The 26,415-nt window shown below is 37.7% G+C and overlaps 1 protein-coding gene across 1 annotated transcript in view; it reads right to left on the reverse strand.

Annotated features, from left to right (window-relative positions):
- slc30a2 (solute carrier family 30 member 2) overlaps positions 1-26,415 on the reverse strand; it is a 293,279-nt gene that overhangs the window by 122,870 nt on the left and 143,994 nt on the right. The window lies entirely within an intron of this gene.

Genomic DNA, 26,415 nt, shown 5'->3' on the forward strand with positions numbered 1-26,415 from the left:
AAAGTAAAGCGATCGTAAAGAGGCGTTTTAAACTTATAAGAACCTTCTTAATAAACATATCAGAATAGCATTTTCATGCGCCGTATATCATAAGATGCAAAGGTAAATATGATGGCAGATTGTGGAAAACTGTAACCAGCTCAGCGGGTTTTGAGTCTTCCACTTTATCTGTGGCCAGCACACACTTCACCACTTCTGCTAAATAACCTATTTAAATAGCCCGATTCTTTCAGAGCTTTATCGAAACAAAATTGTGGGAGACGTGTCCAAACCTTGAAATAAGAAATTTCAGACTATCTTGGACTCGACGGGCTGCAAGGTGTCTTTTTAAATTCTTCCTCCAGGTGTATAGGATCGACCGGGACAGACTGGCTCACCGGGACCGCAGAGGATACCACGGAGTAGCTTTGCAGAGTTGACTTTAGGGATAGAGTAAGTAAGTAAGCCCTAGGGTTTAGCACAAAAAATGCAAAAGACTAAAATTCAGGATTAGTCTAACCGAAATGAACGGTTACACAGTAAAAACAAAATTGGTTGAGCTTAAAGATATCTCGAAATACAACTTTAAATGCTACAAGAAAAAAAAACAGATGACACTGACTCGCAAACTCCATTTTGCAACAGACCTGTCTTCTCGGTGGAAAGAACAAGTACAGTACCTGAAATTCTAACTAACAGAAGTTTTATGGCTTTTGGATAGAATGAGTTAAGTGTGCTGAAGCTTCTAGCAGACGGCGCAAAGTGTACTTTTCACTCGGCTGTTAAGCTATGATGACAAATGCTTGATTGATGATCCCTGACAAACCTTCAAATATAGGTTAGGTACTAAAAAATGGTGATGTGATTCTGAAGCAGTTTTTAAAGTACTGTATTTGCCATCCGAAAACTAACCTTTAGTGCAGAAAGGAAATGAATGAATCAATCAGTCCAGATCAATCCTCATTTTATATAGTGACAGCACTATCTCAAGGCGCTTTACAAAGCAAAATGAGTATAGAACATAAGTAATACAGGACAGCAAGGCAGGCTAAATTGGTAATGGAATTCCCTGACATAAATAAACGGCAAATTACATGGAAGTGTTGAGACTCTAGAAAAAGGGACCATTGCTCTCCCCTCATGTCAAGATGGCCGGCCAACTCTTATATGAGACATTAGTGCTTTGGAATTAGCATTCATAACTTAACCAGCAGATGCAGCAGTGGCACAGTGGTTACTGCTTCTGTCACACATACTCTTAAAAATGATGCTTCTTTAATGGCTATTGGTGGTTCTTTACAGGGTTGTGTAGTTCCTCATAGAATATTGCTAAAGGAAGCACCATGTCATTTCAGGTTCTTTGTATATGCAGTTGGTTCCTTGTGCTTTGAAAAACTTCCTAATATGTGGAAACACATTATGGTAGGGTGCCTAGCATGACACTAAAAGATTAATTAAGAAAACCTGAATTTATCCTGGGTTATTGTATGCACACTCTTAAAAATAAAGGTGCCAAGTGGTTCTTCAGAGCAATGCCATAGGGGAAACATTTTTGGTTCCCTAAAGAGCCATCCACATGAAGGTTCCATAAAAAAAAACTTTGTTTATTTAGATCCACAACAGGATCCATGCAGTAAATAACCATGAATAGATGGTAACAGATTTGTGAAATGCCAATGGCTCATGATTTTAAGAGGACTCTTGCTGCATGCAGTAATCCAGATTATGCTCAGGTTTTCTTAATCTGTTAGTGTCCTCCTAGAAAGCCTATCAAACATTAAAGATTTCATTTTTTTTCAGAGGAAGTTTCTCAAACACAAAGAACCAATTTTTTATGCAAAGATCTCTTTCTAGAATGAAATGGTACTTGGTCTTGCAATGGTGCTGCAAGGAACCGCACAACCTAGTAAAGAACTGTAAAGTGACATTAAAAAATTATAGGGTGCTGGAAGAACCTGTTGTTATTTCATAACTCTGTTGTCATCTGTTCATGGTTATTTGTGATATGGAGTGTCACACACATGCGGTTAGGAGGCAGCTAAAGAGCTTGAGTGATGGTAATACTACCTCAGACCGGGGGTGGCGGAGTGTGCTGACTGTCTCTCTTAGTTCCTCGCAGACCATTCCCGGGAAATCCTGCCAGGTTCCGTGGGCCTCTGATGATGTCACGTCTGGTTTCAGCGCCTCTGATGTTACTTCTGGTTCTGGTGCCTCTGATGACGTCACTTCCGGTTCCGGCATAGATGACATCATTTCCTCCCTCAGCCTTTAAAACTGCCATCTTACCTCTGTATATTCAGCTCTGTTTTGGACTCAGTCTTGTAAACAACTCACTCAATACTAACCTTTTGCAGCCAGGATTATATTATACGGGTGGCTGCCCCAAACCTTTTTGATTGATTGGAGTCAACTTGTTACAACAGCCTGTTACTTATCTAAAAATGTCAAAATTCTTTCTAGAACCTTCATATGGATGGGTCATTTAGGAACCAAAAATGGTTCCTCTGTGGCATTTCTCTGAAGAACCACTCTGGCACCAGAGTTCCAGAGACTCAGTTTCAATTTCTTGTCCTTATGGGTGTTCTCCTGATACTCCAGTTTTCCCACATTCACTTACATCCACTGACAGCTTGAAGCTGACCCAGTGTCAGTGAATGTGAGTAGGTGCATACTGTAAGTGTGCCATGTGATACACTGGCACCCCAAAAAGGGTGTGTGCATCCACTTTGACTTCCCCAACATTGTAATAGAAAGGTTGAGTCCAGAAAATGAATGCAAAAAGTGCAACTGCAAAGTGAAGTGAGATTCTGATAAAGATTAATTGACAGCCTAGCAGTATCAGTGTTAGAATACTCAGTAACACTGTTCTTAAAATCATGACATTCAATAAGGAGATGGGTCTTCATACACAGTTTGAACACTGCAGTAGATTTAAGGAGAATTCAAAAGAGCTGGAAACACTGGCACCAATGGAAGTTGTGTAGCTGGGTTTTGAGATTCTCTCAAGGCCAGTGCTGAAAGCCTCACATGCCTGATTTAGTAGGAGCCACTGTTATTTTACAATGCTGGAATTTACAGCTTTTTTACATACAGTTTTGAAATATTTCTGCATAGCATAGCCAAGTCAGTTGAAAGATGATGTGGTCAGAACTCTTGCAGCACTATTTTGAAACTGCTGTAATACTTTGTGCAGGAAGATAATTGAAACAAGGCCTGCAATAACCTATCAGAGATGTAATAAAGGACAGTACTTCCACATCTGAAATGAAGAGGCTGGGTTGACCTCTGGCAATGTTTTGGCTCTGATTGAATGGAGGTTTGATTGCTGCAGAGTTATTGTTGAGAATAATTTGAAGATTCATGACAAGGAACAATGGGATAAAATGACAAGATCTGTAATTTCAGTGAGAAACTCTCAAGCTTTGTGGTTTGAGCCAGATAACCTGAAGGACAACTGTTCAGTCAATATTAGCTACTGGAATTTACCGAATATGATTGAGACTCTTCCAATTGGAATTTACAAGATATGACTGAGACTCTTCCTTTAGATCAGCATGATTGTGTCAACATACCGTACACGCCCTGTGATTGCTAGGCTTACTGCCAGCTTTGAATTGGCATGGTGTGAGTGCAGGGTTGTCAGGTTCTTAAAAAATTATAGTCCAAGGTCAGCTTACAAATAGCAAATTTATCCAAAAAACAGCCTAATACCCAAGGAAGGTAAAATGACAAACTGAAGAGCGTATGGGCATGGAGAGCAAGGAGATTAGGTACACACCATCAAGGCCCATATGGAGTTCGCCCCCTTTAGCATCACACAATGGGCAAGGTTTGGCTAGGAGATATTTGCAAAAATAAATTACATAAATTACATTCACAAGTGTGAATACCAGGGGAAGGGGTGCCAAATGGATGAAAAACTGCTTTGTTTTGTGAATTTACCCTTGGGATTAATAAAGTATCTATCTATCTATCTATCTATCTATCTATCTATCTATCTATCTATCTATCTATCTATCTATCTATCTATCTATCTATCTATCTATCTATCTATCTATCTATCTATCTATCTAAAACATAGCCTCAAAATACTGCATTGTTTTAAAAAAAAAATAAACCCAAAAAATGCAACCCATCAAAGTCCATTTTTGACTGCAGACACTGATGAAAAATAGCCCAATTGGGTGGGAAATCTTTGGACCTGTGAACACTGTGTGAGTGAGTGTGGGACTGCGAGGGTGGCTGAGATGGACTGGTGCCATTTCTAGAACAGGTTTACGCCTTGTACCTGGTTTTGCTATATTAGGATCCAGAAGAATTAATCCTGAACAGGAATTTCTAGATGGATGATTTGTCTTTGTCGTAATGCCTTCCATCTCACCAAAACTGAAACAAAATTAACATAGTTGTTCTTAGTATGTTCTGTGTGTCATAAGTTATTATGCATTTTTAGGCTAGCTCAGTTCCTAAGCAGTCCAGTGCTGACATGCGCTCAAAACTTCATGCCTGCTTGCATTGTCAGTGATTTGTCAGTCACATTTTGGAGACTATGGATTTGTGAGACCATTTGTTTTATAACAAGCCACCTGAGTATCTATACGGTTAGTAAAGAATTCAAAATAAATGCACTAGTTTTGCTTTCTTTTTTAAACACAAGAAGTAAATAAATACTGGAGCATTTCTTAACAAAGTGGCAGATTGGTCTCCATATTTTTACTTAAAACACTTTAAAGAGCAAAAAAGAACAGAGGGCAAAGGTGGCTTTTATAATGTGACCAAGAGGAGCACATTTAAGTCAAAATATAGGATTTTCATGATCAGCTTTGAGGAGATTAAGGGCAAATAACGAAAATGTTCGACTACTGAGAATTTTTACTTATTTTGGTTCAGGTTTTTGTAATAGGGAGCAGTAAAAAACTTAGCGTTATGAAGTTCAGTCCAAACAAAAAATTATGAGCATTGGTTATATAGGAAGCAGAGGCAAAAAAGAATTTCCTAATATCTTTTGCTATATAGATGATTTAAAAAAACAACAACACAATCCCTGATGTAATGTTTAAATATAGCCTCCAGTCGAGATGAATTATTATGTAAATTAGCATCCAAAGGGAAATTGGTAAAGTGAAGAAAACACTGCCAAGTAATGCCGTATGCGGGCGATCATTTAGCATGCAACGGAAGACGTCAAAATGAGGACCTCCTGTACTGTTATCCCTCATCAATCTCTTTTGTTTGCACCCCAACACTGAGTCACTAGTTTTTGCAGCTCTACTCTCCTCTTCTGTTAGTGGGGTGGAGTGGTGGCTCTGAGGCTAGGGATCTGTACTGGTAATCATAAGGTTGCCAGTTCAGATCCCATAAACACCAAAAGTGACTCTGCTTTGTTGGGCCCTTGAGCAAGGCCCTTAACCTGCAATTGCTCTGTCCTGGGTATGACGTTAATGTACATCCAGCCCTGCATGTAGCCCTCCAACCTGCAGGGAAAAACCTGAGTTCCATTTGAACTAGTGTGGTGCTGAGGTGTCACCCATTGCATGGCTGTACTCGGGTCCTAATCTGGAAACCTGAGTTGGTTTGTCATGTGGTGGGTGCAGCAATGCGCTGTATCAGCGTGTGCTCCTAACCTCTTTTGTTGCATAACTTTGAGAGTCTTTGTATGTTTTCCTTATTTTGCAATATTTATGTGTTCAGCAATACAGAACAAGACACTTCTTTCCTCTTTCTAGTCTCTATATTATAGTTGAAGTGCATTTTTTTTTACTACTTGGAAATTTATTCTTTTTGAAATAGTTTTAGCTCATTTTGGTTTTTAAGAACATAGACTAACTTTTCCACAAGAGCAAAATTCATGGTTCATTTTTAAGCTGTGATTTTTATTCATATAGACTCTGTTTCCACACACTCAACTTATAATAAAAAAAGGTTAAGAAAATTGAAGGATGTTCACTTTTAAGCTGCATGCTCCGAACATATCCTTCACATTTTCTGAACTGATGTGACTCTCAATTAGACAAAGCAGGTAAGGAAAGTTGAAGAACCAATGAGTGGATAATCTGATAAAGCTATTTAAGGATGATAGAAAATTAATTTAATTTTCTTAACAATGCTCTGAAAAATACAATATAAATAACTTGCACAGAACTCTAAGGCACTGCATTCTGGCCAATGCTTAGCATGTCTGCTAATTTCTATTTAAAGCTCAAAATGTACATGTGACTGCTTTATTTATTTCTACTTTATCAATTCATTTTATTATATTAAACTATACTTTATATATTCTATGACAACATTAATAGTTTTAGAAGCATTGATCTGATTTGCACAGACCAGACTAAGTAAAGACTCCAAAAACAGCAATGGAACAAATTATAGGCTAAACATTGGAGATGTACAGTAATTAGCCTTCAGTATTAATGGCTGGCAATACAATTTGATAAACATAGTGGCATAGAATTATATAACCATTCTAACTTTAGAGGGTCAGTGCTGTCATTTCTACAGAGTACAGTGAAATGTTTACTTGCACATGCTAATCAACATGCAACGCAGCAATGCTATCCAGTGACACAATTAGTGAGCAAAGCTACCTGACCTTGAAACTTGTTTCTTTCTTGCATGAAAACTCTCAGAACATATTTGTCATCAGTAGACAAACAGAATAAGGAAATGTATATTATATGCATCAGGCTGTACTTCTGTTGTCAACACACACTGGGCTGGGAGTTGGTACGCAAAACTATCGACTCTGACTCCGACTCCTTGAGTTATGGTATCACCAACTTTGACTCCACTATTTGTAATTTAAGCCAATCAGTACTGGTTAAAAGTTTGAGGTCTTCCAGAAATTGTATTGTTTTTTATAAAAATTCATACCTTTTTATTGAGACATAATTGAATTGATTCTAAAATATAGCCAAGCCATTACTAGTGTGCATAATGGTTATTACTCCTTGAAATGACTGATTTTAATGTATTATTCACATATGGCCACAAAGCTCCCTTTTCAGAACCACTTCCTTCAGTGTTCTAACGATATGTAGGTATAAAAAGGTATCAATTTCTGTCAAAAACATGAACATTTCTGGGTGACCCCAACCTTTTGAATGGTAGTGTATTTACTATGTGGACTTAAAGCACACAAACATACCGGAAATAAAGCATTTATCACTGCCAGTGTGAATCATCAGGCTGCTTTTTAGCACCTAAACCTGTTAAAGTTTGGGTTTTGTGTTTTTTTTATTAAAGAAGTTACAAACATTGAGTAACATTAAACAAAAGACAAAACTTACAGATTTAAGAAAGAGATTACATTTTTATCAAAAGGCTGGAAGAAAACATAGTTCATTTGAATTAGTAAATCTGGAATTGGAAATTTTAACATATAATATTACAATTTTCATTTACCTGGAGTCTGAGTCAATACATTTTTTTTATTTTGACTGCAGTAACCCAATAATTGCTTCTGACTCCGACTCCATGAATCCAAATCTGACTTCATAGCCCTGAATACGCACACCTATTTTGTAAGCCAGTTATTCCCCAATATGAAATCACACTTTATAACATGCCTACATTGTTGTACAAATCCTTTAAATAATTAATCCGATGAGCAGCATCACTAAATGAAAGAAAAAAATAAATAAAAGGATACAGAGAGACCCAGGAACAGAAGCAATGATGTGTCTTTGTTTGAAATTGCCAAACTTTCCCTGTCCACAAGAAGGGTACCTTTGCAGTTAGAAGCAGAGAATGCATGGGCATCTAGTCTTGCCATCGACACAAGACTATTAAAGAATCAGAATCAAGCTAATACCCCCTGCCTGTGTGAAACATCAGGTGTATAATATATCTGGTACATATGTCAAGTATCCCAGAATCCACCTCAAGTTGAGAAATTGCTGTGTTCAACTCAGTAGCTGCCCCGTTAATCCTGTCTTGTACAGACTAAAGTTCAGTACACTAAGTACACTAACATAGATAAATCTGAGAGACCTTTTTGCTTCAGAATTTTTCAGTATATTGGGCAAACTGGTAAAATGCAAGTGAAACTGTATTCTAAATAAAGAACAGAGAAATGATTTGCTGCTAAAGAATGGAACTACATATGGAGAGGAATAAAATCAAATTTCACTTATTCCGATTCCATCCACTATGTTTAGTACCATAGATGTTATAAAGTGTCAAGTAGAATTTTCAGTGCATTGTTGTGCAACCTCTGACCCAAGATGCAGTGATCCTTGGAGGGTGTGGAATGAATGGTAGTTGGTTTCTCAGAATATATTACAGACAAAGAATGGTTGTAATGGAATATACAGTTGGTGTTCTCTGGGGATGGAAGTCTCTTATGGTAGACCATTTCCCTTTTGGAAAGTTGCATGAGAGAGGCCTGTAATGAAAGGTTATATGTTATGGGTAACCATATGTCTTTAGTGTGTTGACCCAAAATTGCAGTACTAAAGCAGTAGAAGGTATCATAGGTGATGGTGCCCCAATACTAGATCTTCTGTAAGTGAGGTGGTTAAAAATATTATATTGATTACACTGTTATCCCAACTGTCACCATATGTGTATCTTGTTGTCATCACCCCAAAAAGAGAATCAGGATTTATAGCAACCTTAATGCCAGTACAAATTGTTCAGGTTCCTAGAGCTTAACACTAGTGCTGAAGTTGCTGGAAGTGATGATAAGTCAATAGAAGGTGTTAAACCTGCACTGAGGGATAAAGGTTGCCACATCTACATTGAAACTGTAAAGTATTAATGGTTCTCTAAAGATGTTTTTCATATGGCACTCCCAGATCCTCCTAGATAGGTGTGAGAGCTTTCCTCATTTCCAGCTGTTTCCAACTACAGCATTTTCAGTGCCCATTTGTTGTGATTACCTAACTATTCGAAGACCAATGACTCAGACTCTACCAAACTCAACTGTTTGTTTGTTTGCAGTCTTAAGAAAGAATGGGCAAGTGGCTATGACCCTGGCATATAAATGGGCACCACTCTCTCAGGCATTAAGTATGTTCCAAGCTGCAGCACTGTAGGGGACTTTACGCAAAACAATGGTATGCATATACTGAGAATGGGCCACCACCCAAAATCTTGTAATTGGAAAATGATGTAAGTGGTCAGCAAAAGCTGACAGGCTACAGGAACATAGCATTTTGTTCTTGACTCCATTTTCACAATGAGGTGATACTTTCATCCAAAATACAACCCTTCATAACAGATGTAGCTATTGCCATTTTCCAAAATGATAATAATCAACACACAGAGCTACCAGTTAATGAGAAGCCCTAGATAACATCACCACCCATATATACGTACAGTATGGATTATTCTGTCAGCTTCAGCCTGTGCCATATCTTTCATTTCCCACTACCTTCTTGGAACTGTAGCTGCACAATACTTGGTTGAATGAGTATCATTACAACATTCAGTTCCTTTTTGACTCTGTGACAAAATGCACAGTAACTCGTATCACTAAAGATGCTGAAGTGTGTCTTACCTCAGGACTTCTAGTCCAGTAGTTTGCAGTCATCTCACTACCTCTGTATGAAAGTTTTCAATTAAACAATGGTTTCTGTGTGTAACTGTTTCTTTTGTCACATAGTATAGTTTAAGTATGATTAATAAATGTTTCTGCTATCACAACATCAGTATACTGCAAATCAAATGCACTAAGCAAAATAGTCTTGAACCTTCCTTTAAAAGAAAGAAGACCACTTGGGTTACACAAAAAATATAATCCATCCTACTACAGCTTCCATAATTAGTATTAATTCACCTCATTCCTCACTCACCTAAACATTGTTAATCCATTCTGTTCCAGCTCTCTTATTTTGGACCACAACATTTGAAGATGCTCATCTGCATCCGTTGCAGTCAATGACAGACAAAACCAGACTGGACAGAATGGGAATTTCTTATTATTTGACCCATTTAATGCTGTGCTTACCAAACTCAATCCTGTCTCTGGCTGTGGGTTTTCATCCAAACTTACTTTTTAATTTTGAGGGGTGACTGATGGGAAGTGAGCCTACCTATGAAGAAGTAACATCAGGTATGTAAAAATTTTTTCTGAATTAGACCAGACCTTGTTAGTTATTTCTAACCGCCTTTCAACCCAGCAACTATTTCTTGTGCCACCATTGTTGAAACAAGTCCTGAAAAGTCATCCCTCAGAGTCATCTTGCTCCACCATGCAGAGTGCGTGTGATAGTGGAAAAATTGCAAGAATACAACTTTGAATTGTTGCCCCACTGTCCTTATTCACCAGATGTGGTGCCTTCTGACTTCTTCCTCTTTCCCGAGATGATAAAACACCTGAGTGGTGGTCATTTTGACACATATGTTGGTGTCATTGATGGTGAGGTGCAATGTTGTGACTCATGAGATGTTTCATTTTTATCTGAGGACACCCAGAGTTTGTAACACTGGTGGGAGAAGTGCATTCACTTTCAGGGAGACTACGCTGAAAAATCTTAAAATAGCCTAAAGCTGTACATCTTGCTTCCCAGGTAGGCTCACTTCCCATTAAAAACCTCTCATAGATAATGATCATCATTGTTGATATGAAGCACTAAATTAAGTAGCTTGGTTCTGGTTGTTTTCAGCAGTATTATAAATTTCCAGTACATTTCTGAATTTGAGGAGAAGTTTAGTAAATGTATATGTGCTTTGTACACAGCAGTGGATTTCTTTCAAACTTTAATCTCCCCAATTGGATTCCCAATATGCCAAATTAAGGAGCCGTGCATGGTGAAATGATGACCTGCACTGAAGTAACTGTTTTGCTCTATTCTTGTTAAAGAAATACTTCACCTACAGCTTATTTTTTTTTATATGTTACTTACCTCATGTAAATTGTAGTGGTGGGTGAGAAATTTTTTGATCTCATGTTTTTCTGTAGATTGCTGAGAAAAAAATGTATAATATAATAACAAGCCAATAATGACCACAGGGCTCATGTGTAAATGGTGCGTACGCACAAAAATGTTGCATACAAATGTTTCCACACTCAAATCACGATGTATAAAACCTAAACTTGACGTAAAGCCACGCACATTTCCATGGTACCTCATACTCTGGCGTACGGAAGTTCTCCGCTCGGTTTTGCAGACTGGCGGCACCCAGCGTCAAAGCAGTTCTACTGTTACTGTTTGGTTACTCTTTCTTTTTCAGATCCACATCCTTGACGCGGCTCTATAAATACACTGAAATTAACCGCATATTGTTTATTAGTTTAATGCATCTGATTGTAATTAACCAGTAACAATATAATGGTCCACGGAATGGCCAAACTATTCTAAATACAATAGGTGCTTTAATGTTGTTACTCTCACTGCGCCTTCTTCTTCTTCTTCTTTCAGCTGCTCCCGTTAGGGATTGCCACAGCGGATCATCTTTTTCAAATATTACTCTCACTGCACCACTCAGAGTATTTATATCACTGTATCTGAGTGGGGAATCAAAGATCTACAGAAGCTAAGAAATAGAATTATCAGTATACAGCATCAAGCACATGCTGCCTCAGCCATGCTGTCTATTGAACCGCTCTCACACGGCAAAAGTTTCAAAGCCTTTCCTGTACGGACCTCACGGATTAGAAACAGTTTCATCCCAAGAACTATAACGCACTCAATCAGTCCATCAAGTGCTCCTTATAGAACTGTTTGTACTTATCAGTACAATTACCTCACTGTAAACTTGCGATACAGCTATAATATTGCACAACCTGAGCCACTTTATAAAGCGCGTATTTACATATGATGACGATATCATTTTTAAGATGAAATGCAGCAAAATATGTTTATTATATTATACAGATAAAACTTTAACTTCATTTAAATAATCTATTTTGTTAATAATTAAACATGCCAGGACACAGTGCCACAGTGCTAGCTAGGAGCTTGCGCTCCGTTCACGGATTGTTCCTGCCTCGCGCTGTATTCTTGCTTGTGCTGGCGCAACACTGGAAGGATAGATGGATAGAATAATTAAACACGTACTACGAAGATATTTCAATTTTCCTTAAAGTTTTGAAGAATCGGCGTTCTAAGCTTACAGATGGCTTAACGTCTATTACAGAGCTGATTGTGTGGTGATTGGGTATTTAGAGAAAGAAAAGTAAGGACAGGAATTAGGTGTTAGTACGTTTGAAAGAGACAGTATTGCTACAATAAAGTATTTCATTGAAGGTCACGCATGGTGCAGCATGAACAATCACTGTACCATGTTTAATAACATGATTAAACTCCTATCATCATGAAAATGATATCACGTATACATCTCAGTATTTTAATTATTCAGAGAGCTGTAATATCACAAATGTAATGGATTCTGTGTCCTGTCGGAGGAAGAGAAAGCCCGGAAGCATGTAGTGATTCACACACATAGAGCACATAGAAGACCAAATACAAAACAAAGCATTTAACGTTCTACTTTAGTTACGATGGGATTTGAGAAACTAGTAAATTAAACGATTTTAAGATGAAGTTTATGATGTTCTACTTTAATGACAAAATAAACTACGTGATTAAAGTGGAAGTTTTGAGATTAAAGTTGACATTTCGTGCTTTTTTCCCCACTGTGTGCCTATTTTTTTTTTGTCTGTAGCCTAATGAGCTTTCATATGACACTCAGACGGTGGGCTACGACTCGCCTTTTCACGGCGACTTTGATATCTGACAACTTTTTTTATTTCGGGTACTGTGCAACTTTGTGAACTTCAGCTTTCGAGTTTCTCCTACACTCTGTCACTCGATCAACTTCCTTTTGTTGTTTATACCACTGTTTAAACCAACAAATAGTACGTTTTTCTTTGCCTCCACTTGGTATTCGCTGAAATTCTTCTATTTTCCCCCATGCTTTTCCCATTGTCTTTTCACAGAAGGCTGAGCTTAAGGGCTATTTATATTGATTTGCATATTCAAAGAGGCGTAATTCTGGGAGGAGTTGGGGCGGGACAGCAGGCGCGTGCACGTGCATTACTTTTCACACTGACCGGGATTTATGTAGCGGAAGAACGTGGAAGTTTGCGTACGCACAGATTTATGCATCTAGATTTTTCTGTGCGTACGCACATTCCCGCTATTGTGCTTACACCATGTTATAGTGTGAGTTCTACGCACGGTGTTATACATGAGGCCCCAGTGCAGTACAATGGCAAAAATGTAAAAAATGTTCATGTAGAAAAGAAATACAAATCTCACGTTACTTGTGCTGCGTAATCTACATGTCATTTATCCAGTCGTATTCTCAAAACGTGCTTTTTTGTTAAAATAATTTTAAACATTGTGATGGAACCTAGGGGTGTCAGCATGTCCCAAACCCTAAGACAAACACTGTCTCAGGTTCAAATAATGGAAGGTTTATTAAATTCACCTCCACAAAGTAACAAAAGCACACAATAGACAGGTTTTCTCTCCTCAATAGCTCACTTCTACTTACCACCGCACTGCCCTACTCCAGTTGAATGTTGCCCTATGTCCTCCCAGTTCCTGGGTAAGAAATTGTGGTCCCTTTTATTAAAGACCTGGGAGTACTTCCAGTGCCAGGGCAATTGCCTGATAGAAGTACTTCCGGGTCACCCCAAAGTCCCATAAATTGAGGAGCACATCTCCCTATAGCTGCGGTGGGCTGGCGCCCTGCCCGGGGTTTGATTCCTGCCTTGCACCCTGTGTTGGCTGGGATTGGCTCCAGCAGACCCCCGTGACCCTGTAGTTAGGATATAACGGATTGGATAATGGATGGATGGATCTCCCTACAGTGCCCCCTTGCAATACCCATGTTCCCCAGCAGGGCTGTATTGCTGGACTACATCTCCCAGCATTCCCTGCTGGTTCCTGAATGGGCGTCTTCATGGAGGGCTGCTGCCGCCTAGCGTCTGGGGGGGAATACAAAGTCCTCAGCAAGCTCTTCCAGTTCTGGTGGACTGTTCGTCTCTCTGTTCTGGCCATCTTTTCTGGGTCTGCTTCCTCTCTCTTCCCTGATCAGGATGCCTGTCTGCCTTCTAGGAGCCTCCCATCCAGGTTAGGAACCATCCCCTCTTCTGGCTATACTTCCGGTCCAGCCCTTCTGGTGCCTACAACATATAATTCTGGAATTATTAATGCACATCATATTCAGGAAACTAAAGCCTCATGTGAATGACTTTTTGAACTGAAGACAGGACTCCTGACCAAATAATAGGTAGAGAGGTGAGTTTTCAATTCAAAAAGTCATGCCCAGTAAGTGGTCCTTTCCTGTTTATTATTGAATGGGAAGTTGGTGTTGTGCATTGTGAGGAAATCTAGTATTGTGTCAGCATTATAAATTATCAACTGTATAGGTAACAGTTTAAAAACTTAGTATCAGTCCTGCCAAAATGTGTGGTGTCCCTAAGATCCTGATTTGGACAAGTGGGTTCAAAAAGTAAGTGGATGAATACATATGAGCATGTAATACACTTCAGAATTAACTTTGATTATCAGTGATACATTGGGACAGCTAGGTGTTATTGGCTGAGTAAACAAATACAGTAACTAAGATGGTTAATGAAACATTGATATTTGTGATATTTCAGAGTCTGTAGCTATAAAACATGCTAGAACAGAGCACATTTACTTAATTATTAATAATAAAGATACATATTTTTATTTAAAAAGATCTATGACACTTTATAAAATAAGTGGTTGTTTAACCTGAATAAGAGTATATTACACAAGAAATAAAAATTGCCTTTTTCTGTTAACAGTGCCCTCTGCTGGTGAAATTGTAATTTCTAATTGTACCATCATCATCATGTTAAATAATTTGAACATAAAACAAGAACATTTCTGTCCTGGTCCTCAGTGGTAATAGGTTTTTGCTTCAGCCAGAGTCTTAATCAGTGCTAATTATTTTCTTTTTATTAATTAATCGATTTGTTTTTAATCATGTTCTAGCCTCAGAAACACAGAGAAGGGCAGCATTTGATTTTTTTTAAAATATGCTTATGTGTATCTATTATAAAACAGATAACTTTCACTCATGAAATTGTTCATTAACATTTTGTTATCCATTTTATATGTATTTAAACTGTAATAAGTAGCAAATGTGTGCTCTCTGGGACATGTTGTTACTTAGTTTAAGTTCTCTTTTCTCTGCTCATTGATCTTTGACTTCTACTTTACACTCATTAAGAGAAACATCTACACAATCAAGTAAATGAAGATGTAGCACCAAAATAAAATAAGATAAAAGTTGTTTCTTAGTAATGATTTTAATGCACATTTGTTACCTTTTTATAAGTGAAAACAAGTTGTGTGATCCAGAATTTGAAAAGAAAAAACTAAGCCAAAAATACTAGTTCAATCAACAGAAGGTAGTGGCCCCTGGTTAATAAATACCCTGAAAAAGAAAATGTCACTCACAGGGTATATAAGATTCAGTTGCAAAACTCCCTCTAATTCAGAACCTGCTTAATCAAATTGAGGGTCATGGAATATGCTGAATACCCCAGTGAAAAATCTTGTAAAAAATACCTTCATCCAAAAAGACATGGTTCTTAATTTCAGGTCCGTGGACTCCGTATGGCCGTCGATCTTAACACAGTTGTTCCAACCAAGGGCTCAATTAGTAAATAGACAATGGCCTTTATCTGAATGGCTTGTTCATTTTCTCTGAATGCCATATGGAGTTTTTTTTTTAAAGGTTCAATAAACTCTCATTTTATTAATTTAACTAGACATTAAGCCCGTTACAATAATGGGCGCTAGAACAGTAGTGCATTCTCTTTGAGAATTTTCTTTACGCTCATTTTCCTGTTCCTCTATAGATCTGTTTGCTCTTCTGAGTCTTTCTCTTTTAGCGTTTTTCTGACGCTCATTATCTTTTTCTTCTTTTTTGGGTGGCATGTTGTTAGTAGATAGTCACAGTAATATAGGCTTGTACGTCTGTAATATTTTCTGTTACAGTAATACTGGCTTGTATGTGGCTGTAATATGCGTCACTGTATTGTGTGCCTTTAATTTTCTCTCGCAGTAATACTGGTTTGTATTTCCGTAAAATGCCTGTAATTTTCTCTGACAGTAATACTGGCTTTGATGTTCCGTAATATGTGTTTAATTTTCTGTCACAACAGTGGGCAATCAGCAGATTCTCCCCAGCAACTGATGTAATGTGTGGCGTGTAGTTGATAATCGTGCTTGTGGCGTCTCTCCAGCAAGTACTGTGCACTTCCCCAGAAAGTATTTTAATCTGTGCTGGCGTGCAGCTGATTATTGTATGTGTGGCATCTCTCCAGCAATGGATTTTATGTGCGTGAAAATAAATCTACTTTTAAAAGTCATCCTATTGTAATATCATGAAAATTCATATATTTAGGAAAACCCCTTCAACGACTGACACTTCACACTTTACCGGGACAGGCTTCTTAATCCCAAATCTGACATCCTCAGAGTGAACACTTGCACAACCACAAACACTAATTCCTCCTCTTAGGGGAAGCTGGTCTCCGCATCTCAGTACCCAACTGGATTTTTCGTGCCTTTTGTTTTAAGTCTTACCTCATTTCCAGAAATCCGATTGGATCGGCCGCGTGATATTTTATAGGTCCTGCCCTCTCTGTCTTGTGTGACGTGTCAGGCGGCCTTTGAAGTATCTGCTTTGAAGCATCGCACCGTACCCCGCGCATGCGCACTTCACCAGAAGACACACACACATGGACACTGGACGCACACAGGGGTTTTATTAAAGAGGATTGTCACTCATATTGTTAAAATTAAAGACATAATTGTGACTCATATTAATTAAAACATTTCATATCAGTATTTGACTTCTTTTGTTCTGCTAAAATTATCTATCACCTTCATAATAACCAAGGTTTGTTAATTTTTTGAAAACCTTAAACTTTAGCTATAACAGTAATGTATTATAAGTCGGTTTATAAATAGCTACACCTCTCAGGTAAAATAGGATTTTTTTTAATAAAGAAATCATTGCCAAAACAACACTAATTAAAGTGTGCTGATGCAATACGCCTCAATATAAATAAGAGCATAAATGCAGAACAGAAGCTAAGTTAGCCAGTCTGCATGGACTCCATTTAGCAGTATAAAAGCATACCCAATAGCAGAGTCCCCAAACAATCCCAAGTGCATAAAGGGAAAAATGAAAAAAATGCCCTCCATACAGTGAAGAGCTGAGAGACCAGGTCATCACCCGTGAAGCCAATTTTCAGATTTTTATTTGGAGCAACATATAAGGTGACAAATTAAATGGAACTGTCTGGCCTAGTTATATATAATAATAGTAGTAATGAGTTTATTTTTAAAAATAATTAGCTTAAAAGCATAAGACTAGATCTATATCTATTACTAGGGGGCAACAAAATGTCACACCTTGTACAGACAGTCATGGTAATTTTAATTTAATGTCAGAAAAGGAAATTCCAGTATTGATTTCTTAAATGAACCCCACCACCTATCCTATAGATTCATTCAATCTGAATTATTGAACTAAATGTTATTAATCTGTACTATCCAATTATTGGCCAACATTGTCCTGGATTCCTTCAAAAATGGATGATTCGGTGATGAAAAGCTAAAATACGTAAAATCAGCATGTGGTTACATGCATTTGCTAATTAGCAAACAACTCATTGGGGGAACACTGCCACAGCCAAAAAAGAAAAAGCACGAGTAGGAGAAGGGAGTATGGCACAGTAAAAGCATGGTCAGACAAACCATCATAAAAGCAGATAAGCATTCTCTGTATCCAACTGTTTATTTCATTAGACCAACTACAGGCATAGTGATTATATATTTTAACCAAAGCCATGCTGAAATAGCCATAAAAGGTCAGCAACCATCAAATGAACAGTATAAAATGATCTCATTAAAAAAAAGACAAAATAGTGTAAAAATAAAAAAAATAAGTAGGCTAATAAATGTACAAAAAATCCAAAACCATGATTACAATAGATACAGAGTATTGGAAACAAAAATATAGAAAATAAGCAAAACTGCAATTAAAAAAAAACCTGATTATGTAGGTTTGTCCCTTTGTGATGGGAGAGGTACCTGCCTGCCTGCCTAGAAGATAACTCCTTTTAACTCTGTCTCTTTCTACTTGCTCCAGCTGATTCTCTCATCATCCTGTTATGTTCTACTTGTACCACTCGAGTGCTTGATAGATCATTCTCTCTGAATCTATGCTCCTTGGAACTCTGGCAACAGGATGGTTCAATCTTCTGGTCAGAGGACACTTCTGGGTTAACTACTTCCAGAGTCCTCTAGAACTTCTGTGGCCATCTTCCTGGTGCTCCCCATAGTGACTCTCGGTGTTACCGCAGTCCTGAATCTCAGCATTCTGTTAAAGATCTGGGCCTACCCCAGGTCATCTGTCATATATAATCTTTTGTTTTCCTTGGCTTTTTGCTGAGACATTAGTTCTCCTTTTCTTGCCTTTTCTGATTTCTTTTCCCTATGTCTGTTATTGATCTTCGACCATTTTTATTCTGTTTCTCAGGGTTTTAAGTTAACTATTGTTTAATGGTCTTTGCGTTTGGTTTGTGGATTTGATTTTAAGAGATTTTTAAATCTTTTGTTTATTTATTTTTCCTGTTATCTTTGATAATTTGTTTTTCTTTGTTATATTTAGCATTTTTATATTAGCTTCACTATTTGAAAAATTATTCTTTTTTTATTTTTATCTTGATTTTGAGCAGTTACTTTGACTGGTCTTCATTTAATTTTATAAATCAAGTTAAATATAAAGGTTTGCTTATTTGGCCAGGAGTTTTGGCAGTTCCCTTCTCCCTTTAAGAGATTTTGAAGCCCTTGGGCATTTTGAGAGTAGGCCTTGTTCCTTTTATTTTTGAGTGTTTGAGGCCTAAATTTCATAACATGAATGCCAAGATAATTATCTCACACTTTGTCTTAAAGAAATGCCCCTGCTTTTTTCAAGATGGATATATATTATAATTGAAGGCCCCACTTAAACATCATAAAGTAATCATATTGTTCTTTCCATGACCTTTCATTGTTTGTACAAGGAAGTGAAAGCCACAATAAATGCAAGCTAAATGTATTCTTTTTTTTTTAATACAACATTTCTTATCTTGATATCTCCATGGAGAATTATGAGAGGGGGACAAAAAAATTCATGGAATGAGTCAGTAGGATGGAAGCAGGGTGAAGTTATCGGCTGTGCCACTAGGCATTTTATGCCTACTATCTTGTTAATCAGTCTGCCAAGTGGCATTATGCAGAGTTGATCGAGTGCTTATTTCTGACATTTATTCTACAGCTGTGCACATGAAAAAGTATATCAGGTCTTATAAAACATCAAGACAACAATGATCTCTTTTTTTTAAAGAACTTTTTAATAAAGTTTTTCCGTATGAATAGACTGGTCTGTTAATAAGCAACATTGCACTGAAGTGCTGAGCCATTTGTGGAAAAGCATCTGGAAAAAGTATGTCCGGAGAAATTGTGCACCCAAAACTGCATTTTGCCCCAAGATAATGCACTTCCACATGCCACTGCACCATGACAGCACACCTACACACACCACATTGTCAAAGAGTTTTTGAATTCAATGTGGTTGTTACTTCACACCTACTGTATTTTCTAAATCTCACTTACTATGACTTTTTTTGTTCCCAAAATGAAAATTGAGACTGAAGGAAAGATGATTTGCTACCAAATATGAGTACAGGAAATGTTTCCAGGAATTGAAGAAGTACTGGGACAAAGGTATTGTATCTGAAGGGGAGTATTTTGCCAGTGACTAAAGAGGAATTACTATAAGTTCTATGATTTTTTTAACCCTGTATATCTATGGAGAAACATTGGTTTTAGCATGGCTATAATTCTTATAGTACGTATCTCCAAAGATTGTACAATCCTTACAGGATGCAAATCACACCCCCCCCCTGAATGTGCTGCTATATATTGCCTTTGATTCTTGTAAGTCTAAGCATTATCCTCTGATGAAGACCCCTGATAGGGGTTGAAAGCTCAGGAATAAAAACTATTTTATGATACGTGATTCGTTTTTTCTCCCTTTGTGGATCTCCAACTGCAAATATATATATATATATACAGTGGTGTGAAAAACTATTTGCCCCCTTTCTGATTTCTTATTCTTTTGCATGTTTGTCACACAAAATGTTTCTGATCATCAAACACATTTAACCATTAGTCAAATATAACACAAGTAAACACAAGATGCAGTTTGTAAATGGTGGTTTTTATTATTTAGGGAGAAAAAAAAATCCAAACCAACATGGCCCTGTGTGAAAAAGTAATTGCCCCCTGAACCTAGTAACTGGTTGGGCCACCCTTAGCAGCAATAACTGCAATCAAGCGTTTGCGATAACTTGCAATGAGTCTTTTACAGCGCTCTGGAGGAATTTTGGCCCACTCATCTTTGCAAAATTGTTGTAATTCAGCTTTATTTGAGGGTTTTCTAGCATGAACCGCCTTTTTAAGGTCATGCCATAGCATCTCAATTGGATTCAGGTCAGGACTTTGACTAGGCCACTCCAAAGTCTTCATTTTGTTTTTCTTCAGCCATTCAGAGGTGGATTTGCTGGTGTGTTTTGGGTCATTGTCCTGTTGCAGCACCCAAGATCGCTTCAGCTTGAGTTGACGAACAGATGGCCGGACATTCTCCTTCAGGATTTTTTGGTAGACAGTAGAATTCATGGTTCCATCTATCACAGCAAGCCTTCCAGGTTCTGAAGCAGCAAAACAACCCCAGACCATCACACTACCACCACCATATTTTACTGTTGGTATGATGTTCTTTTTCTGAAATGCTGTGTTCCTTTTACGCCAGATGTAACGGGACATTTGCCTTCCAAAAAGTTCAACTTTTGACTCATCAGTCCACAAGATATTTTCCCAAAAGTCTTGGCAATCATTGAGATGTTTCTTAGCAAAATTGAGACGAGCCCTAATGTTCTTTTTGCTTAACAGTGGTTTGCGTCTTGGAAATCTGCCATGCAGGCAGTTTTTGCCCAGTCTCTTTCTTATGGTGGAGTCGTGAACACTGACCTTAATTGAGGCAAGTGAGGCCTGCAGTTCTTTAGACGTTGTCCTGGGGTCTTTTGTGACCTCTCGGATGAGTCGTCTCTGCGCTCTTGGGGTAATTTTGGTCGGCCGGCCACTCCTGGGAAGGTTCACCACTGTTCCATGTTTTTGCCATTTGTGGATAATGGCTCTCACTGTGGTTCGCTGGAGTCCCAAAGCTTTAGAAATGGCTTTATAACCTTTACCAGACTGATAGATCTCAATTACTTCTGTTCTCATTTGTTCCTGAATTTCTTTGGATCTTGGCATGATGTCTAGCTTTTGAGGTGCTTTTGGTCTACTTCTCTGTGTCAGGCAGCTCCTATTTAAGTGATTTCTTGATTGAAACAGGTGTGGCAGTAATCAGGCCTGGGGGTGGCTACGGAAATTGAACTCAGGTGTGATACACCACAGTTAGGTTATTTTTTAACAAGGGGGCAATTACTTTTTCACACAGGGCCATGTAGGTTTGGATTTTTTTTCTCCCTAAATAATAAAAACCATCATTTAAAAACTGCATTTTGTGTTTACTTGTGTTATATTTGACTAATGGTTAAATGTGTTTGATGATCAGAAACATTTTGTGTGACAAACATGCAAAAGAATAAGAAATCAGGAAGGGGGCAAATAGTTTTTCACACCACTGTATATATATATATATATATATATATATATATATATATATATATATATATATAGTCACACATGTGCATCATAGGGCTTCCCTATCAACTTAGCCAAGGTAAGCAGTTCCTTTCCCAGGCAAGAGGAGACCCTGTCATGTATGGTCTGCTCTCCTTTTCCCACAGTCTAAAAAGCATGCCCAATGAGGACAACCAAGCCTGACAGTAAGGTCATTAAGAAAGTCGCCCAAGGAACCCAAGGAGGGTGACATTGTCTTGTGAGCACCACGGAGGATGGAGGAGCTTATGGGTTACATATGAGATATATGTTATGAGATTTCAGTTAAAATCATTTCAGCTCTGTTGAAGCCTGTGTCCATGATTGTTGGATCTGCTTCTGTTAAATGTTTTTTTTTCTTTCCTTTTAAGTTAAAAAGTAAATGGGGTTACCAGGGTGGGACTCCAAATTTTAACATTGTCTTCTCTGCTTCCTGGACGCTAATTACAATATATAAACTGTCCTTGAATATTTTTATTTGATTGCCAAAAGTCCTGTCAAATATCCAAAAGGTAGGAATGAAAAAATGACTATGCGGGATGGCTGATGTCTTTAAAAGGATGAAATATTTGGTAAAATGTTTTCTGAACTTTTGTTTTTTTTAATATGGTTGTCTGCACTTGGTGTTTCTTCTTTAAGAATCAAGTGATTAATTAATTGACTGCATTATTCATCCAGTAATTTGTTTGCTTTCTAAATGAGGCATGATGGGAATTGACTACAGTGAGACTTGAGTCTGCACAAATTAAGATAAAATACAAGTGTCAGGAAAAGAAAAATAATATTTGTAACTGCAGGCAGTTGTATTTTTTGAAGAGTTTTATTGTGAAAGTCTAGTGTATCCCTAACAGAATTATTCAAGAGTTCTCCTCACTTAGTGTTTTTACAGACTAGTATTTTGTTCAGTTACACCTTTTATTTTAATCCAGCCCTTTTTAAGCTTACTTAACATACACACTTTTGACTGTAAGATCTTCCTTTTCCGCTCCTTCATTGGTGAAGAGTGCTGTCTTCAGTTCAGAAATGCAGTAGTGTGGAAATGCATTTCCTGTTTATGATGTGTGCTGATTTTTCTGAAGTATGCATTTAAAAGTTTTTTAGCAAAAAATGCCTGTGTTTTACATGTATTCAACAAAAATGAATTGAGCAATATGAGATTTTTTTCCTCTCACTGGGAGTTTTCACCTCTTTTGCTGTTGTACAGCATTGGTCACTATTGAGCTGTATTATATTATAACATTTTTAATTTCCATTCTACAGGAAAAGATGGGATTAATTTTTTTTTCTGAGGCATGACTATAGTCTACATGGAGTAAGTAACATAAAAAAAAAACTTTTTGGGAGAGTGCACCTTTAACATGAAAAATAATTAATTTTGCAATACGTGACTTGTTGATTTAGGGTGCATCAGGTGGAGGTGAATGTTCTAAACCAGTGGTTTTCAACAAGTGGTACATGAAGAATTACTGGGTGGTATACTAGGGAGCAAAAATAAGAGCAGCAGAGTGAAAGAGGAAGAGTGCCGCACTGTGTAAGAGAGAGAAAGAAGCTGTTGTGATTGTAGTTACACTTTTAAGAAGTGCTTTAAGAGCTTGAATTTCAGAATAGAATTGTGGGTGCATATTATTTAAAAATTCAATATGATTTTACTTATTAAAACATTAAAATCCTGCTGCACTTTAAAGGCAAAAAAGGCTTTTATTATTCCCTCTTTTATACTAATATAGAATTACTTGTGAAATAAAAATACACAATTTGTGTATGGTGTGAATGTTGTGACCAATAACCATTCTGACCATGTCTCATTTACATTTACTAAATATTTTCATTTTCTCTTGCTGAAGTAGAATGCTTATGTTTATATTTATTTTGTACTAGCCATCCCCCGCGGTTTCGCCCGTGTATTAGTGTAACAGAACAGTGAGAAGGGCCCAGCCCAGCTCTCTACTCCTGATGTCACTCTTCCCCGTCCCCTCAGCCCACAGCCTCTGTCTCGGATTAGCACAAACATTTTGCTCCTGCAAACGAACTATGATTCTTAGCACAATGAGAGAAGTCACAAAATCAACCGGAATGTTCAAGCATATTATAGAAAAAAAAAGATCTAAATCCGTTAAATAATTCTCTCATTCACTAACTAAGCAGAGTTAAGGTTACACCCCGAGGCAGACATGTGAGTGAGGAGGGCCCCGCAGCCTGATGAGTCTCTCTCAGATTCACGCTAATAAATCGGTACTGCAAGCAAACTATGATACTTAACGCGATGAGAAAGTCACAAAATCAACGGAATGTTCAAACAATTTATAGAAAAAAACCTGATCTAAATCCATTAAGTAGTTCTCTCGTGATAAGAGGACAGACATACAAACGGGTCTAAAAAACTGTAAGAAATTTCACGCTTGGACCACAAAATTTTTAAAACCGTTTCTTAGCAAGCACCTACGGGCCAAGGGTAACCTACATTCCCAATTTCAAGTCCCAAGTCCTCATGGTTCAGGAGATTTTGTGATGAGTGAGTCAGTGGTATTTTGCTTTTATATATATATATATATATATATATATATATATATATATATATATATATATATATATATATATATATATATATAGATATATAGATATAATTCAAAGAACGATAGAAACTTCCAAGCTACCAAGTAGTGTGGTAGACAGTAAGACGTTAGGGTCTTTCAAAACTCGACTTGATGTTTTCTTGGAAGAAATAAGTGGATAGTACTGGCGAGCTTTGTTGGGCTGAATGGCCTGTTCTCGTCTAGAGTGTTCTAATGTTCTAATAATATACTGTATATATATATATATATATATATATATAATCTTGGCTATCAGACAAAAATGCCATTAACAGACATTTGGACATAAACCCAGCATATGCAAACTTAAGTAGAACATGTTCATAATAAATAAAACGTTACGACCTGCACCCCCCCCACCCCAATCCCCCCCACCTAATTTTGCTATATATTGCCTTTGATTCTTGTATGTCTAAGCGTTATCCTCTGATGAAGGCTCCTGGTAGGGGCTGAAAGCTCAGGCATAAAAACTACTTTATAATATGTGATTCATTTTACTCCCTTTGTGGATCTCCAGCTGCTAATATGCAAACCGTATCACAGACCTTCGCTTCCATATATAGATTTATATATTGTGTATTTATGTTTGTCTATGTTCCTTTTTTTCTGTGGGTGGGACCCCAAGAAACAGGGCCATCATTACATCACTGCTGAGGGACCGCCCTCAGCCTTTATATTTGAGGCTGGGAAGAAGGTTCACTGATCCTTGTGATTACTGTGCAGTGAGTTTCACCTTGTGAGCATTGTTTTCTTTGGATTTTGATGGTTTATTGAATTTTTGCTTCTGGTTTCTGAAGTTTGCCATGGGATAATGATTGGCCTCGTATGGCTTTTTAGGCTTTCCCTTTTTGACTATTTTTTAAATAAATTCATCTTAAAAAATGTTGTTTTGCCTTGTCCTTTTAAGCTGGACTTTTTACAGTTTCCTTCTGCCTTGGATGGTATTTTTGTGTATTTGAACATTTAAAGTTTTTTTAACAGCTAAGTCTGAGCCCCATTTTGGGTCTGTGCAGGTCTTGAAGCCTGTTTTTTGATTTGGGGCCAGGCTGCCTGGGATGAGGCCTGTTTATTTCTTTATGTCGTTTTGTGTGCTGCATTTCACAAAAACCATTATTTTAGTCCTCATGATGAAATAGCTATTTTAGCATTGGATATATTTCTATGTGTAAATGATTTATGAAAAGTGGCTTTATTGTGTACTGCTTCTCAAACATACAAAGTGGAAACGCCATTGTTTGCAGATTCTGCATCTCCATATGATGTGATTTGCCTAATTAAGATGTGTATATTCAAAGTGACAGTAAGTTCCATAGCATTACAGTAAGATTTGAGTATTCAGCCAACACTGTGCCACCAACAACATGTCATGATTAATATGGGGTATTCCACACACTGGAGTAAAAATTGGTTAGATTCTGGATGCTGAATGAGAAAAGTGTAAAATGTGTAGTGGCTAAGAGGTTGGTAGGAAGTGCAAGGCATGAATCAGAAACATTAGGTTTGAATGGTAAGTAAGATGCAATGAAGACTATTGGAATTATTATGGTATGGTAAAACAGGTTTGTGGCTGGACAAAAAAACACAGTGAAATGTGGTAGCATAATCATGATGCTTCAAAAGGAGAAGAGGAACATGATGTTGAAAGATGATAAGGCAATGTACTAGAGAGCAAAGGAAAGATTCCTCTAACAAACGCCTCCTCATCTGCCCTCAGAGCCCTCACAGCCGTCCTTCTCAGCTCCCGGTACAGACCAGAGTTGCCATCAAGACGTGCACTGCAATGCCTCTCGATGATATCAAGAGTGTCCTGCAAGATGAAGCACCTCCTTCTGAGAACACTGGTAACACTTAGAAAAGTGTTTGCTTAAAATGAACTTTTTTTATATATAAAAAATACAGATAAGTAAAGGAGACATTTATTTAATCATTATATGTAACATCCATCCATTTCCCAACCCGCTGAATCCGAACACAGGGTTATGGGGGTCTGCTGGAGCCAATCCCAGCCAACACAGGGCACAAGGCAGGAACCAATCCCGGGCAGGGTGCCAACCCACCGCAGGACACACACAAACACCAAGCACACACTAGGGCCAATTTAGAATCGCCAATCCACCTAACCTGCATGT

This window comes from Erpetoichthys calabaricus, chromosome 3 (assembly GCF_900747795.2).
Source record: "Erpetoichthys calabaricus chromosome 3, fErpCal1.3, whole genome shotgun sequence".
NCBI lineage: Eukaryota > Metazoa > Chordata > Cladistia > Polypteriformes > Polypteridae > Erpetoichthys > Erpetoichthys calabaricus.